General features: G+C 54.2%; 1 long non-coding RNA gene across 1 annotated transcript; it reads right to left on the bottom strand.

Annotated features, from left to right (window-relative positions):
• Positions 1 to 245: 245 nt before the first annotated feature.
• On the bottom strand, positions 246 to 11,903 carry LOC139082160 (uncharacterized). Its single transcript, XR_011537886.1, has 2 exons — positions 11,773 to 11,903; positions 246 to 6,320 (listed from the first exon to the last, which is right to left on the bottom strand). It is a non-coding gene; the product is annotated as an uncharacterized lncRNA (long non-coding RNA).
• Positions 11,904 to 14,950: the final 3,047 nt, after the last annotated feature.

Raw genomic sequence — 14,950 nt, 5'->3', positions numbered from 1 at the left:
ACAGGGCTCTGGGCCAGAGGGATGAGCATGTGCAAAGGCCCTGAGGCAAGATGGAAGCATGGTACACTCGAAGAACAGAAGTCCAGGGTGACTAGAGTACCAGGTAGTGAGAAATGGTGCTGGAGAGGTGGGAAGAGGCCAGACCAGACAACCTTGGAGGTCACAGATTTGCTCAGATTGGGAAGGAAAAGGAAAACAATAAAGGGATTCAAACAGAAGGGACAGAGTGACATGAGCAAGCTTCCTTTTTTGCTTTAGTAAACTTTTATTGAAGGAAACTCTGTATACAGAAATGTGCCAGAATCACAAATGAAGACCTCTGTGTAACCAGTACCCAGAATTCCCTCTTATGGCCCCACGAGTCACCACCTCCCTCCCAGGGTAAACACTATCGTAACTTCTAACTTCATAGATTTGTCTGTTTGAGTTTTACATAAAAGAATCAAACATGCATAGTCTTTTGTATCTTGTGTTCATTCATTTTATAATATATTTTCAGGATTTTAGCAATGAATTCATTTAGACTTTGAGTATGTGGAAATGTCCTTCTTTTACCTTCATTTTTGCAGAAAGATTTGTTGGATAACAGAATCCTTGGTTAGCAGTTTTTCAGCACTTTGTAACATCATTTCACTGCCTTCTGCCTCCATCGTAGGTATGGAAAGTCCACTGTTAATCGTATTGTTGCTTTCCCAACATGAGTCATTTTCTCTCTGTTTTTGTCTCTCAGCTGTTTCTTATGATGTGTCTACATGTGGATCTTTTTGTATTTATCCTACTTGAGTTTTGTTAAACTTTTTGGATAGGTATTTAATGTTTTCCATCAGATTCTGGAAGATCTTGGCCATTTTTCTTCCAATATTTTTTTCTGCCCCTTTCTCTTTCTATTTCTGGGACTCCCATTATACATCTGTTGACATGCTTGATGTCCCACTGATTTCTAAAGTTTTCTTCAATAATTTTTTCCCTCTCTCTTCAGATTGAATAATTTCTATTAATCTATCTTCAAGTTCACTAATTCTTTCCTCTGCCATATATAATCTGTTGTTGAGTCTTTCCAGTATAATCTTCATTTCAATTGTAATTTTCAACCCCAGAATTTCCATTCCTTTTTAAAAAAATTTCTCTCTCTTAATTAAGGATCTCTCTCTGTTGATTCATTGTTGTCATATTTTCATTTAAAAATTTAGACATAGGTTACTTTAATTCTTTGACTATATTTATAGCAGCTATTTGAAGTCTTGGTCTGCTAAATCCAACATCTGGGGACACTCAGAGACAGTTTCCATTGACAGCCAGTTTCCTGAGTGTGTGTCACACTTTCCAGTTTCTTTGCATATCTTGTAATTTTTTATTGAAAACTGGACATTAAAAAATATCATAGGAGCTTTGCCTTCTGATTCCCTTGTAAGGTTTATTGTTGCTGTTTTTTTCACTTGTTTCTTTGTTTAATAACTTATCTGGGCTCTGCGACTCAGACAGTTCCTCTCTGGGAGTCTGGGAATCCTGTCCTCCCTCTGGTTGGAGCCAGAGGTTTCTGATCAAGCTTTTTGTGTTCTTGTTTGTACATTTCAGCCTGGCTTTCTCAGCACTGTCTCTGGGTCTTCATAGATGATTGGACAGAACTTGTGCTGAAACCCCTTGGGTCAATGACCACCTGTCCTCTGCTGCTGAATCTGCATGTGGGAGCTGTATCAGTTATCTTACTGCTGTGTAACAAATCATCCCAAAGTTTAGTGGTTTAAAAGAAAAACGTTTATCCTCACACAGTTTCTGTGGTCACGATGCTGAGTGTGCCTTTGCTGGGCCCTCTGACTCGGGCTACAATCAGGGCATTGCAGATGTCTGAAGGCCCGACTAGGGAAGGCTCTAGTTCCAAGCTCCTCATCTGGTTGTTGGCAGGAATGGCTTCCTTGCAGTCTACTGAACTGAGGCCGTCAGTTCTTTCTTTGCTGGCTGTTGGCAGAAGGCCACCCTCAGTTCCTTGTGACATGTGCCTCTCCATAGGGAAACTCACAACACAGCAGCTTGCTTCATCAGAGCAGCAAGGGAAAAGAATCATTGTGAGAGTAAGAACAAGGCAGAATTCAGTCTTTTATAACCTAAATTTGGAAGTGACTTTCATCACTTTTGTCACATTCTATTTATTAGAAGCAAGTCACTATGTCAAGCCCACATCCAAAGGAAGGATTATACAGGGTACTAATACCAGGAGGCAAGGATCGATAGGAACAATTTGAGAAGCAGCCTATCACAAAGCACATTCAAAGTTCAGGCCATTTTCATGGGTTCCCTAGCTTTTTCTGCTGGGCTCCTTCTCATCCTCTGTGCACATGCACAGCCTCAGGCTCGGCCAGGAGTGTGCGGCTAGATCGGGCCCTTTGTAGTTTCTGTGGTGCATGTGTGCAGCTTTAGCGGGAATGTATTTGCCAGACCACAACTGCAACCTCGGTCTAGTGGAGCCCTTGGCCCTCCGGCTTTTCTGCCTTGGAGATTCTCGCTTAAATCACCATGCTGCCCAAAGCGGGTGCTGCTCACGGCTCCACCTCCAGTGAGTGCCCTTTAACCAAAGCAGAGACCCCGCGCACCCCGGCGGCCCCTCCCTGCTGACTGAGCTGGGAGGAGGGATGGGAGCAGCCTCAGGCTGGATGCCCAGAGCCTCGGTGTTGTACCAGACTTGTGCCGTATTCAAGCACACAGCCTGCTCCACTGGCTGCAGCCTCTGGTGGCCTCCAGAGCGCTGTGAGGTTGTTTTGGTCAATTTTACTTGATGATTGCTTTTTGGGGAGAAGAGTTACTGTCTCCTTGCTGAGCCATACACATACCCTTTATATAACCTTCTCTTTTCTAAGACTTCCTTTGCTGTCTTGAAATAGAATACATATAAAACTTTACCTATTTTTAAAACACATATTTTAAAAAGTTACTATAACCCGCTAAACTAATATAAAAGAGAGAAAAAACAATGCAGTCTCCCTGGGTAAATTTCAGTGTTTTAATGCTCGGTTACAACTAAAATAGAAGGCAACTCCCCAGATTTCCCAAATGCCCCTTATGGAATGGTACAACTGAGAGCCAACAAAATAATCAACTGTAATCAAGCAGGGATGGTTGGGGTGGGTGGGGGCTGGCAGGGTGCCGTTCCGTGGTCTGTCCCATTCCTCAGGGGAGGCCACGGTGGATAGGCATCAATACAGAGAGCGAGGGAGTGAGTGCGTCAGTGGACAGTACATGGGGCTCATGTCAGGCCTCTTCACCCCGGTTTCTCGTCCTCAAGTCTGCAGTAGCGATCCGTGGCCACATGTTTCTGGAAGCCCTGTTAGGGGCTGGGGTGGAGTGTGGTTACCAGAACTCTACCCTTGTGAACATACGAATTACCGCTTTCTTTCACCTGACAGCCATCATATCGTTTTGAAAGAGACAGAGGCCAAGCCAGCCAGGCCCCAGAGGATCGTCTTGTAGGATGGGAGGGAATTCACATCAAGGAGCATTTACAGATGTGTCCTTGGTGCAGGCACCATGCTGGGCACTGAGGGAGGAGGCTGCGGAGGTTACGTGGCGTCAGTCATTTCCTGGTGGAGACCCCGGCAGAGCCCGGTGGGCCCTGTGCTGTCCCCACGCTCCTGCCACTGCTCCCCTAGTGGTTTGGGTGAGTAAACACCACTCCAGTTGGAAGGAATGACCTAGATTGGTCTAAGCCAGTCGGCACACGGCATGCATTCCCCGGGCTGGACTGTTGGCGGGAGGGCCAAGCAGCATGGATCTGGAGCGTTTGCCAGGAATGCAAGGACACTGACCTCCTGGGAACGGCTGCGTGTTGGGATGGGAAGCCTGGAATGGTGGTGGTCATTTTGCTCTGATGCGGGATGGCGGCTGCCCCGAGGAGGAGCCCCATTCAAAGAGGAGGACAGAGCCAAGAGACTCACTGGGCGTGGAACCAGGGCCTGAGCTTTTCAGGTTTTTAATGTGTAACTCAGCTTGGATCGTGCTTCCCATGACATGCAATCGAAATCTTTCATGTGATACCAATAACTAAATCAGAGAGATGGTAATAGTGACATCACACAAGAGTGCTGTGGGAGCACAAGGGGGGCATGGTGAAGTCTGTTGGAGGGGATCAGAGAAGTCTCTGCCGAGGAAGTGCTCGAGCTAGGTCCTGAAGGATGCAGAGGACTTTGACAATAGCAGAATTGATTCCAGCTGGAGGGAAAGGCACTGGCTGAGGCGTGGAAGAGCCCTGGGGACAGGGAGTGCAGGGTGAGCTGGGAGCCAGAGAATGAAGGTGCTGGAACGCTTTGCTGCCATAGCAAGCTCGTTCATTTATTCATTCAATACGCAGTTCTTGAATGCTTGAAGCCCAGGAAGACAGTGTGCATATAGACAGACAGCATCACAGAGCACAGTCGCTGGCAAGCCTGGATCCCGAGTCCAGAGTTGGACTGGGATTGAGCTGAGGCTTAGGAGAAAGAAATGAAGCTTGGATATTGGGATGGAGTGGAGGGCAATATTTCCCCACCCCCACCACCAAATGGTACTTATTGAAACAAACCGCAAGACAATTATTGACCTGATGTTTGTTAAGGCCTTGGCGAAAAGATGTTAGAAGCAGTGGTGCAAAAGAAAGAAGTAGAAAGTGTGGTCAGGGGAAGATAGTTTTTTACGTGCTTTCTGCCATCGGAGCCGACGTGCAGTCCGGCCCTGCTGGCCCACCCCAGGCTTGCTCCTCTTGGTCTCAGAGGCAGGCTGTCTCGGGAACAGGAGGTGGGCGGGTGGAGAGGGATTGAGGCCCAGTGAACCAATGTGCACAGGAGCGCTGAACAGCTTCCTTCCTTCCCTAACGAGATCACGGCAGAGCCTGGGCAGCTGGACATTCTCTGACGGCAATGGAAAAGCCAAGAGTGCAAGACTCCTGAGGTGCTCCGGGTGTCCGAGCTAGAAACACTCTTGGAGGCACCCCGGGACTCGCTCTCATTTCTCAGATAGGGAGGAGGCCAAGGCCCAGGGAGCCCAAGAGACCTGCCCAAGGTCACAGCAAAATAGCAGGGGACCCAGAAATTCCATTAATGATGACAAGGCCTGGAATTGCATGCTACCCCCAAAGGCTTTCCATGTCTGTTGCACTAAGTCAGGGGTCTGGAATTCAAGGGCTGGGCAGGTGACAGAGAGGAGGGAAGCTGGCTCAGCGTGAGGCAGCGGGAGTGTGCGGCATGGAGTGAACTGGTGGCCATGTGGGAAGGGCAGCCCAGGGTGGCCAGATCTTCTGAATTTTTAAGAGAAGCCAGAAGTCCAGGTGTTTATGTGACATTAGTTGGAAACAAAGTTAAAAAGAAATGCTGATTGGACAAAACCCCCTGCCGGCCTCGGGCGTAGGGATGCCTGTGTGCGGCCTCTGCCCCCTGACCTCAGCACAGCCGGGAGGCGGGCTGGCCGAACGACAGGAGCTGAGATGGAGGTGGAGAGAGGGACAAACTCCATCCAGGAGTAGGACCCAGTCCTCCTGCCCCCAGCCCATGGGCGCTGTCGAGTTCCAGGAGAGAGGAGTCTGAGGAACCGGGCCCATCGGCAGCCACCCCTCCAGGGTCAGGGAGGCCTCGAGGGTTGAGATAGGACTGGACACATCTCCAGCTGTCCCGGCTCAGGCTGGGGATACAGGAGGGCGAAGCCACTGGGGTTTTCCCACGTGGAGCCGCACCGTTCCTGTAGAGATGGGCTGGCTGTCTTTTTTACTTTGTCCTCCTTTCCGGCATTTTAATACTCAGTATCATTGCAATACACAAGGGCCGCTTAAAATATATATAATCTTATTAGCAAGAACCGCTTCCCTGCAGCTGGTCCAAGTTCCAGAGAACAGCCGTCGGTCCCCAGTCTCAGCAGGGCGTCTGAGGCGGGGGGCTCTGGCTCCCAGAATGCCACATCTGCCCTAGTTTTCGAGGACATACCACGCAAATGTCTCCATTAGGCCGCATGATAAATGTGCCGGGGAGTGGGCTGTGACTGACACAGCCAGAGCCCTGCAGTCCTTTGTCCTGGGAATGTCCGTCCTTTGCTCTGCAGGGCCCCAAGGAGGCTGCCGGCTTCCCAGGGGCCCAGGCCCGGGACTGGACAGCTCTGAGGGTGCTGTAAAACTCTGAGCACGTGGAGCTGGGAGACGGCTGCTCGGGGAGCCGGACGCCCGCGACGAGGCCCGCTTGCTCTGCTTCTCTTGGCTGTGTGACCTTGAACTTGCTGTTCGCCTCTTGACTCTCGCAGTGAATAGGACTCCGTTAGGGGTTACAAACCGGTGCAAGTGGTACTTGGTCCACAGATGTGTTTTATTCAGCCTGCAAAGTGTTTTATAAATAGGGGCAGTCCATAAAAAATAACAACTCAGATTTCTGATTTTTTAAATAAATTATCTGGTATGATTGAGCTAGCCCCACCTTCCCCCTTGAGATGGGGCATGCGCCATCTGCCTCCCTACTTGTCCCCTGAAGACATTTGAGTTTGCAACCCCTGGACCAGGCCGTAATTCTAACCACTTTACAAAGTCACAAAGTTATTGTCTCCCCCTCTCTCTGCTCTGGAGAAGTAAGATTCGTATCCCATTTTACAGGTTTGGAGCTCAAAGCTCAAAGACAGGTGGTGGCCCAGGCCCCAGGCTGTCTGGTTCCTGTGGTGGAGTTCCTGTGGCCTCACACCTTTTGACCCCCAAGTGCACTCTCCTTCCAGGCCCACACTAAGTGGGTGGCTGGTGCCCAGGACCCCCCCAGGCCTTGTTGCTAAAGGAGCCCTGACATTCCCCCCGTGGCCGCTGGGAAGAGAGGCGGGAAGGGCTGAGGGATTGTGGGGAAGGGCTGAGGGATTGGGGGCACGTGGGAAGTTCTCTAGCATGCAGGTCCCACGTTCCCCTGGGGACTAGAAGGTCACAGGTGACATCTGTGATGAGGGGTTTACAGAAAGGCTGGGCAGGGCAGTGGGCAGAGTGCAGGGCTGGGCATCAGGGGATAGACTGCGCCTGTTCCCTTCTCTGTGGCTTCCTGATTACACGACCACAAGGAAGTTGACATCCCATGACCTCCGTTTCCTCCTCTGTAAGATGGCACCAGTGTCAGCCTTGCTGCGCTCCTGGGGGCGGCGGGAGGTGCTCACGAGACAATCAAGGGCTCCGCAGTTGCAGAGGCTTGATTATCACACCATGGCCAAGAGTGCCGGCTCTGGAGGGGACTCCACCATGCCCCAGCAGTGTGCCTTTGGACAGGTTGCTTAAACTCTCTGGTCTAAGTTTTCTCTTCTGTAAAATAAAGCCAATTATGGTTCCTACACCAAGCAACGTGAGCATTCAATGAGCTATCCGGATAAAGTGCTTAGCACTGTGCCAGGAACACAGTAGGTCCTCAATAAGTGGCAGCCATGAGTACACATTCATGGACAAACACTTGGGCCTAGGATGAACAAGCGTGGGAGTGGTGTAGGAACGCTGATTGAACAGAATTATGGCCCTGGGAGGGCCAGACCAGGGGCCCAATGCAGGGCGATAGCGTAGAAACGGTGTCAGCCCCGTCCAGGCAGTGGCCTCTCCCTTCCTCCTTCAGCTGGAGGAGGGAGGCAGGAATCAGAAGGAGCAGCTCTGGGGCTTGGGCTCCTAGAGGCTTGTCCTGCCCTGAAGGATGGCTTAGGGCTCGTTCTTTTCTACTCCCTGCCTCTCAGAGGAAGCCCAGCCTGGAGGCCTGGCCCAGTGGGTGGACCGGGGAGGCGGGGGGCGGGGGCTGACCCTAGATGCTGGGCAACATCATCAAGTGGGGGCAGTTTAGGCCTGCCCGCAATAACTGGTCCTGCTCCCTACCCGGGACTGTCCGTTGGCAAGTCCCAGCCTCCCTCTGCTGTCCCAGCCCAACTGTTATCATCGTCATTTAAAGTGGAATAAATTCCTTCTCCCAGGGGAGCCTGGAAGGCTGTGTGGCTGCAGGGATGAGGCACAGGTGCACTGAGCCATGTGATGAGAGTGGCTTTCCTCTCTGTTGCACAGGAAGCGATCCGGCAGCACCTGGGATCGAGGAGCCCTGGATGTGGAGGTGCGTGCACAGGGGTGGGGAGGGGAGGCTGTGCTGACACCTGCTCTGAGGGACCACAGCTTCCTGGCTGTTTGACCCCATGCTACGTGTTTTGGGGAGATTCAGGCCGGCCAGCCCCAGAGGGAACGTCTCAGATGAGATCCTGGAGCTGATACAGGTTCTCAAGCTCTGTCATCTTCTGTGGCAGCCACTGTCTCGATGTTCACATGTGTTTTCTCATTTAATTCCCTCAACTAACTGGCAATGACAGCATTATCACTCCCGTGTCGTAGCTGCAGAAATCAAGGTTCAAGGAGCGTAAGCTGCTTGCGAGGGTCCCACCACTTGCAGACAGTGGAGCCCACGTCCCTCCCGCTTCTCAGGAACATGGGTGTTAGCCTCCTGCATCGATGAAGAGGCTGAACTAAAGGAGAGAAGCAGCAGTCCCACAGCAAGGTGCTGGTGGGCTGGGGATGGAAACAAGCCCTCAGCCTGGAGTCCGCTGCCCTGGAGCTGCGGAAGGGTCTCCTGGTGGAGCCACTGGGCCCTCTTTGCAAAGCTTCCCCCAGGTGCTGTCTCCATTTCTCTCTCCCAGAGGTGTCTCCTGCCGGCCGCCACAAAGGCTAAGGACAGCAGGGCTTCCCTGCCTCTGGCAGGGGCTGGAGGAGTAAACTGGGCACGAGTGTGGACTCCGAACAGATCACCGATTCGAATCCCAGCTCTGCCACTTGGCGTCTTCGGCTAGTAAACCAACAGCAACCAACAACACCTTCTAGGCCTCCCTGTCCTCATCCCATCTGTAGATCGTTGGGAAGTTGCTAAGGCAGGCCGTGCCAGCGCAGGGCTGCAACAGCACCCGCCCGGCTAGAAAAAAAAAGTGCGGCTCTTGCTTGGTGCATGTGAACAGCCCGTGGGGTGGCAGGCTGAACACAGGCCGGCACCCCTGGCCTTCCCGCTGAGTCTGAGTTTCCTTCCCTCTGCTCAGTTTCTTAGCACCCATCACCTCCGGTTCCACGTCTGGGGTTTTGGGGTGTCCGAGGAGCTCCTCGGCTGCCCCACACATTCATCCTCGTGTGCAGCAGCACACACGTCAACACACGAGTCTCCCTCCGTCTTGGGGACCCCACGGCTGTCGGCTCCTCCCCGTGTTCTCACAGCCACACTTATGTCCTCCCCACCCTTGCTTCTGTCCTCGAAGCTTTGCTGGAATCCGCGCAGGTCTCAGTCGTGCCCTGGGGACAGGACCCTTCCCATGCCCCAGGGGCTCCTCAGGGCGCCTTTGCCCCTGCAGCAGACACCTGGCCATGTCTGGAGACATTTTGGTTGTGACAGCTGGGGGAAGGTGTGTTGCTGGCGTCTAGTGAGTGGAGCCCAGGGATGTTGCTAAACACCCTACAGTGCACAGGACAGCCCCAGGACGAGAAAGATCCAGCCCAAATGGTGATAGTGCTGAAGTGGGGAATCTTGGTCTATTGGATAACGCAGACATGTGGCCAAATGCTTAAAATCAAATGTGCTATGGCTGCAATAGAAGCAGGGCCAGACTTATTTGGAGGCTGAGCGGTGGGAGGGAACAGCTGAGGCAGAGAGGCGAGGGAAGTCCCTGCTGGGGAGCTGACGTCGCCGTCTCCTCTGCGCCCCAGGAGCTCCCTGTGCTCCCTGTGTCCAGGCTGCAGGTGCAGCTCTTTGGTGGCTCAGGCCCCATCTGCTCTGGTAATTCATTTGTACTCCTGGATCCAGCCTCGCCTGAAGCCTTGGAGTCTCTGGTTATGTGGCACCTCTAGGTTTCTTTCTTCCTTATACCTGTTTGAGTCGAGTCACTTCTAATATACAGATAAACAGCACAGTCACATCTGCACACTCACAGATCTTGCACAGCCTTCCCCTCTCACCCTTGCACACCTGATGGCCCCCCAACTGAAAGCTGCTTTCTTTTCTCCTTCCTGTGGCTGGCGGCTTCCTTTGGGGCTGCAGCAGTGGCAGCTGCCATCCTTGCAGCATCAAAATATCCAAGCCTCCTGTGACCGCAGTGCCCCCCCAGCCGAACCGGGGGAGCGGTGATGAGCCGTGGTTTGTGGAACAGTTGTCTGTGCAGGGCTGGCAGTTAATTAGAAGCCCCGTGCACTTGGTGATGAACGAGTCCCAGCGTGACGGCAGTGGGCGGTGCTGCAGCGACTTCTCCATGGGTGTCAGTGGAGAATCTCCATGCGTCTGCCTTTGGGTGGCCGGCCATGGCGGCGGGGGCTTGGGTGGCCCAGTGTAGACGGCCCAGCAGTTTGCAGAGCAGATTCCCACCGTCTCTCCTGCTTTAAAGCTTCCAGGAGGAAGAGTGTGGCCTGGCTGGGAGGGTAGAGACAGGGACCACAAGGCAGGGGACGAGGTGGGGTGGCACTGGGGAGGAAAAGAGGGGGGCTTCAGGATTTGGGAAAGCGGAGGCAAGGCGGGAGGCTGGGTGGGATGTCGGCCACAGGGACTGGGCAGGGCCCTGGGAGGGCTTGGTGGAGGGAGAGTTGACACCCGTCTCCATTTCCAGGCAGTGTGGCACAGTGGTGAAGGGCGTGGGAGCGCCAGACTGCTGTAAGTCATGCCTCTGCCACCTACTGCCTGTGTGACTGCGGACACGATCGGACACGATCTTTAACCTCTCTGCCTCAGTTTCCTTTCCTGGGTTAATAACAGTCTGGGATTAATAACCATGCCATCCCCTGGCTGTGGCCAGAACTAATCCATCTAACACAATAAACTCACGAAAAATGTTAACGAACACCGTTAGCTTGCAAAGCAGAGCGCTACTTCTCATGGGAAAGAAATGAAGGGAGGGCGGAAGGGCCCTAAAGGTCAAAAGTGACTTGGCTCCGTTTCCTGTGCACTCCCCCTCAGCCCAGTCCCCTCAAGAGAAGGCTGGGGACTTTCAAAGCCTCTGGCCTAGAGGCAGGGAGCGCTGGGATGGCACTAAAGACAGCTGGAGCCGCATCCTCCCTGTTGCAATCTGAGTTAGGGAACTCCAGGGCGTCTCTGTGCAGTACCTGGGGCCAGTGCCCCTGCAGCTGGGCAGGGCAGGCCTCTGCTCGTGTTTCTGGGCCCGGGTCCCTGGCCCTGGACTTTGATCCTGCCCATCAGGGTGGCTCTCCATGACTGTGGGCATCTGTGACCTTGACGTCTTTAAGGTCGGCCCTCAGGTTCCCTATTGCCCAACAGGAAACGCTCCTACATCCTCACCTGGCTTTCACGACCCCGTGACCTGCTCCAGCAGATCTTTGCAGTTGTGTCTCTCATTCCCCTCTTCCCCCACCCGCCACGTGCCCCCTGAGGTCCCTGAAGTTGCCTTCGAGTGCTTTCTCCTCCCTCCTCACTTCCGCAGGCCTGGGCCCTCCCCTCCTTCAAGGCAGGTTCAGGAGTGAGCGCAGGGCTGACCTGCTCCCGCCTGGCCACCTCTCCCTCTCCTTGTGTTGCTTTCAGCAGGCCCAGGGGGGTGCTCGGTAGAGTTTCAGCTCACGGTGGTCCTGGAGGGCCCCGCTGAGAGGGTGTTGCTGGGGCTGAAACCTCAGGGATGGAGGGAGGAGTGAGCCTTGTGTGACTCTGGGAAGGGGAAATAGCGACGTAGGGGTCCGGAGACGGAAGGGCTGCAGGCACCTGCGGAGCCTACACAAGGGGCCTGGAGTGAGGGGCAGAGGAAGGCTCAGGAGGATGGCAGTGATGGCTCAGGAGGTGGCCGCCGTCTCTCACGGGTGGGAGCGCTCACCCGCCTCAGGCCAGAGGTGCTGCAGCCTGGCAGGACATCACAGAGCCTGCGAAGGGCCAAGTGAGGAAGGCAGCTTTCCAGGAACGGACCCTGCAGCCAGGACCCCTGTGAAGGCGACTCATTAGGAAGTGTCCCGGGAAAGACCACGAGGGCTCGGCGTGACCTGCATGGAGAGAGAGGCCTTGCTCTGTAGGGAGGAAGGCCGGGCCAGCGCATCTGCTCCGGGGCTGGTGGCCTGTGTGCCCCGGTCCCGACCTCCTCTGAGTCCCCTTTGCTGGGCCTTGCTGGTTGGCCATCAGGTAGGCACTTGGGTTGTAAGCCCAGCAACTGGCGAACTTGAACAAAACACACGTTTATTGGAAGGATCTGGAGTGGCCCTCAGAGCCGGAGAAAAAGGTGGAAGTAGCTCTTGGGAGCCCGAGCCGGGGCAGACCTGCAGGTCATCTTCCCGCGGGGGCTCCCATCTGGGTCACCCTCTGCTTGAGATTCTGGGGAGCAGATCTGAATGCCGGAGCTGCTAACACAGGATCACCCCCTGCAGGGGGTGGGGGACCTTTTCCTAAGGACTCAGAGTGTGTCCCATGGGGAGGGTGGCTCCCCAAAGAAATATTGGGGTGCTAGTGTCAGAGAGGGGAGTGGGTACTGAGTGGACAAGACCGACAGATGCGTCCCCTCTCCTGAGCTGGGTCCAGGTTTCTGGAAGGGGCCTGTGGTGTCACGTCTGTGAGGGGCCGGGCTGGAGCCCCAGGGAGACACCTCCCTCCACCCCAACATCTGCCTAGGCCCTCCTCTAGAGGCCAGGCCACAGCGGGAAACGGCCAGCAGTTGACTGTCCTTCGATGTCACTCCTAAGTCTACCCCGCCAAGGGCCCCAGTGTCAGGGCTGTTCTCCAATTTCTGAGGAATGTTGAACGTGGGTCGATGCAGCGCCCTGGAATCAGAGATGAGGGTTTACATCACAGCACTGCCTCTCGCTGCTGTGCAACCTTGGGCATGTTCTCTGCCTTCTCTGAACCTTTGTCTCACAGCTGGGATAAGGAGACATGGTAGATAGGAAAGTGCTTTGGAAGCTGTAAAGTGCTTGGACAAACCACTCATGACTGATGTTATCTCTGGTCATGACCTAAGAGAGAGTTGCCTCAGTTTCCACTCCTCGACAGTAGGGATGCTCCCCTCACATTCTCATCCCTCCCTCCAGCTTTCCCCCTACATCTTCATCCTCCCTCCAGCTTTCCCCCACATCCTCATCCTCCCTCCAGCTTTCCCCCACATCCTCATCCCTCCCTCCAGCTTTCCCCCCACATCCTCATCCTCCCTCCAGCTTTCCCCCCACATCCTCATCCCTCCCTCCAGCTTTCCCCCCACATCCTCATCCTCCCTCCAGCTTCCTCCCCACATCCTCATCCTCCCTCCACTTTCCCCCACATCCTCCTCCTCCCTCCAGCTTCCCCCGCACCACCCTCATCCCTCCCTCCAACACCCCCCCCCCCACCCTGCCTGCCTTTTCCACGCCTTCATCTCTGGGGCTGGGACCTGTGCCTGTGTTCCTGCCAGGGGTGCTGCTTTGGGAGCCTTTCCCAGTGCCTTGTCACTTCTCTTTAGCCTGGAGAGGTGATGTGGCTGTGCTGTCAGCAGAACGGGTGGGTGCTGGGCACTTTGGAGGCTGAGGGCCAAGGTGGCCCTGGTGGGAGTGTGGGAGGTCTGAGGGTCTGCGGTGATGTGATGACAGCTATGAAGGGCAGGGACAGTCCTCAGCCCCTTCTAGACACGCTGGTCCCCACAGCCTTGGCTGTGAGTAGAGGACATTCAGGCCACACTTCCTCGAGCAAAGCTTGAGGGATCCGATTCCTCAGCCACAATTGCCAAAAATAAAGTGAACATCGTCACTGGAGATCATCCTTGATTTAGGGGAGTTCTTGGTTTTAACAGGGTTGGTCACTCACCAGATAATACAAATGAGTCCTTTGTCATAGTCGGCTCGGGCTGCTGTCACAGAACTGCCATCGACAGGGGAGCCTAAAGAACAGACATGTATCTCTCACAGTTCTGGATGCTGGAGGTGTGAGATGGGGAGCCAGCAGGGAAGGGTCTGGCGAGGGCTCTCTTCCCGGCTTGCAGACGGCTGTCCTGCTGTGTCCTCACGTGGCAGAGCAGAGGGAGGAAGCAAGTCCTCCTGCGTCTCTTCTTCTAAGGGTGGGAATCTCGTCATGACCTCATCACCTCCCCAGGGACCCCGCCACCAACTCCATCCTATTGGGGTGGAGCTCGACATGGGAGTCTTGGAGGGACACAAACATTCAGTCCACAAGATACCTCTCAGAGTTTACGAAACGCTTTCATGGCCATTTTCTCATTTGGCTTCATCTGCATGTCACAGAGGAGAAACTTCGAGCCACAGAGGCAAAGAGCCTTGCCAAGCTCTCCCCGCGGCCTGTGCCTTAAGCTTGATAGAAGTTTCTCTCTCACTTAACAGACGTGTGCAGGTGGGCAGTCCAGGGCTGGCCCTCAGGTCCACCTGTGCTGCAGCCCAGCTGGACATCACACAGCCTCTGCACGACCAAGCAGGGAGGGGAGAGAAGGCCTACGTAGACTTCCCAGAAATAGACCTTGCATCCAGGACTTGAGTGAAACAAATTCACTAGGAATGTTCCAGAAATGACCAATAGGGGCTGGGGAGTGATCTACATAGAGAGAAAGGCCTTGCCTGCTGGAGAGGGAGGTCAAGTCTGGTCATCTGCTCCAGGGCTTGTGGCCTGTGTCCTGCTGGGAACTGACCTTCTCACAGAGGCGTGCAGGTGGGTAGTCCACAGCTGCTCCGGCTCTGCCCACGTCAGGGACCAGGCCCCTTCTAGCCTGTGCCCCGCCATGCTCCAATATGGCCATAAGGCTCCAGCTATCACACTTGCCTTTCCAGCCAGGAAAGGAGAAGAAAAGAGGTGCTGCTCTCTATAAGGACATGCCTCCAAAGCCGCACATGATGCTTCGCCTTCCAGATTTGGGGCCAGATCTAAGGTCTGTGGGCACCCCTCGCTGGCGAGGGAAGCTAGGAAACGAAGGCTTGATTCTAGATAGCCTGTGCCCAGCTAAACTTGGGTTCTGTTACTGAGGAAAGAGAGGGGATAGATGTTGGGGAGAAAGTAGGAGCCAGTGTTGCACCTAGAGAGTGAAAACGGACTCA

The sequence above is a fragment of the Equus przewalskii genome, chromosome 3 (assembly GCF_037783145.1).
Source record: "Equus przewalskii isolate Varuska chromosome 3, EquPr2, whole genome shotgun sequence".
Lineage (NCBI taxonomy): Eukaryota > Metazoa > Chordata > Mammalia > Perissodactyla > Equidae > Equus > Equus przewalskii.
The sequence above is the reverse complement of the archived record's forward strand: the minus strand, read 5'-3'. Positions and strand labels throughout refer to the sequence as shown.